The sequence below is a fragment of the Neophocaena asiaeorientalis genome, unplaced genomic scaffold, assembly GCF_003031525.2.
Source record: "Neophocaena asiaeorientalis asiaeorientalis breed wild unplaced genomic scaffold, Neophocaena_asiaeorientalis_V1.1 scaffold342, whole genome shotgun sequence".
NCBI classification, from domain to species: Eukaryota; Metazoa; Chordata; class Mammalia; order Artiodactyla; family Phocoenidae; genus Neophocaena; species Neophocaena asiaeorientalis.
Window position 1 is genome coordinate 2373831 of NW_020174037.1, and position 2506 is coordinate 2376336.

A 2506-nucleotide genomic window follows, 5' to 3' on the forward strand; every position below is an offset into this window, starting at 1 on the left:
AAAGAAGTGTTTATCTTTACCAGGAATTCACCCCTGGGCAGCAACTGGTAAGAAACAGTCAGATGAATAGAGAACATGAGTCAGAAGAGAAACACGAAGGCCTTCCTTGCAGACATTTCTGCACCTTCCCTCCCACCACTGGGGGCAGCATGTTTCTTGACCCGTTTTAGAGATAAGCAATTAAAAATCCAGACAGTTAAGTCACCAATTCAAGGTCACTAAACACACGGCAAATTTGCAGTTACCGCCTCTTGTTCTCTATAGAAGAACCCCAAGTTTTAGGCAAACTGGCCTTACCACCAGTCTCCAAATATTTTTCTTCCTCCTGCTTCTGTTCCTTCTTTGCCCTAGACCATCGCCTCTACTAGGATTCCCTGCTTAATATAACTTAATAAGCACTTGGCAAACATAAGCTAAATCCTCCCCAAAATCTTTGAGGTTGGTGTCCCCATCCCCATTTTACAGATGAGGCTAATCATTAACACCTCAGTCATAACTGCTGAGCCAAGATTGAAAGCTTTGAAGCATCCCTCTTCCAAAGCTGTCTTCACCACCTTCTTTGTGAAACCCATTCCCATGCCACAACTCAAGAACCTCCTGAAAACATCTCCATCACCCCCGAAAGGAAGAGACCCCTCTCTCCTCAAAATGTCCCTGGTCTGTGGTTACAGTGCTCTAATCACAAGGATTAATAATTGGCTTATTGTTCTTTGTCCCACACGTCTAGGAGATAGCAGCTTCCTGAGCACAGGGCTGGAGTATCTTTCTATCCTTTATCCACTAATTCAATGATATTTCTCCCTGAGAACCTCATTTCAAGTATTCAAGGAAGTCAGAGAAACCTAGGGTCATCTTCAGCATTTAAATCCCTGGTCATAATTTGATTACTTAAAACTACATGAAAGCAAAAAAAGACACTAAAAGTACTTTATCTATGTAATGCACTAACTATTGCCCACCCCCCAAAAAAATCTAGCTTTCATACAAAGTTACAGTTGATATTAAACTCATGGAGGAAATTTAAAGACCTCAAACTAAGTAAATTTGTGGCCCACATTAGGCTGGAGGCCCAAGTCAAAGGGTTTTTCTACTCCTATAATTTAACTTAGCTCAGGCCCTGATGCAGAGTCATGCTTAATAAACATGAACTTGATGGGTAGATGGGTTGATAAATGGAGATATTCACACATGAAGAATAGATAAACGAGCACGTGAAAAGTGAAACAATAATGCTTTTTAGTAATGACTTTTGAGGAATATTAGTAATAAACTGTCCAACCAAACAAAATAATCCAAACACTATCATCCCTGGTAAACTGTCTACAAACAAGGCATGACTCTCATGATCTCTATAGTTCTGTTTTGACAGTATGGCTGCTGTGTCTGACGTATCTACGATCCTTTTGTTTGTAACAGCAGCACCTTAACTGGATGACTTAAATGAGAGGAGATTGCTTGAAAATTTTTCTACAATTATTGAAATGCACATTTCAATTTTCCTGAATTGTGCAAAAGTAATTTGGAAGATTAATTTCTGAGAACACCTAGTGGAATTTTTTTAATCATAATTATTTTTGATATTTGCACAGTCCCCCCTGCCCACATGCATATGCACTATTACCAACGGCTATACAACATATGAAATTATTGAAGAAGTTGCCGTCAGTACAATATGGATTCATCACTAAATGTTCAGCCTCATGCTCGCTTCGGCAGCACATATACTAAAATTGGAACGATACAGAGAAGATTAGCACGGCCCCTGCACAAGGATGACACGCAAATTCGTGAAGCGTTCCGTACTTAAAAAAATAATAATAAATAAGTGTTCAGCCTCACAAAAGTAAAACAGATTTCCATGTTCAGTTCCAGAAGTGTGGTGTTCCATTTTATCTATTTATCTGGGGCAAAATCTGCAAAGATAAATCCATACCAAAAGAATGTGGCAGTCTTTTGCAATAAAGATTAATGTTATTGCAAAGAATCCCTGAGATTCAAGAGAGATGGAAAGCACCATTGCAAAAGCTAGAAAAGTGAGAGGGACTGGAGAATGTTGGTGGGGAAAAGAAAGTAAATACATCTATGCTACAGACGGGTGGGGTATTAGAATGTACTCAGAGGGCTCCACCACACATGGTTAGGAAGAAAATCAACAGAAATTTGGACAGTGGAGATCACAAATGCTTGATTAACGTGTGAGAAGTTAACTAAGTGCTTAGAGGAGGTTTTATGAAGTAATGTGAAGCCATGTTTCTTTCCTTTGATCTACTTGGATGACAAAACCAATTGGAAAGAAATATTGAAAGAAATTACACAAGAGAAAAATAGTAGCAAATACTTATATAACACCAATTATGGTTTGGGCACTCTTTAAGGGCTTTCTACATATTAACTTATGTAATTTTGACAATAATCATTCATTCATTTAGCTCACCAACACCTGTTGAAGCCTTTCTTGTATTTGGTATATTAGAAGGGATGGTGAGAGACTACACAGCTACACAAA

The 2506-nt window shown here is 38.6% G+C and overlaps 1 non-coding gene across 1 annotated transcript; it reads left to right on the forward strand.

Annotated features, from left to right (window-relative positions):
* Positions 1–1700: 1700 nt before the first annotated feature.
* Positions 1701–1807, forward strand: LOC112405347 (U6 spliceosomal RNA). Its single transcript, XR_003004323.1, has one exon. It is a non-coding gene; the product is annotated as a U6 spliceosomal RNA (small nuclear RNA).
* Positions 1808–2506: the final 699 nt, after the last annotated feature.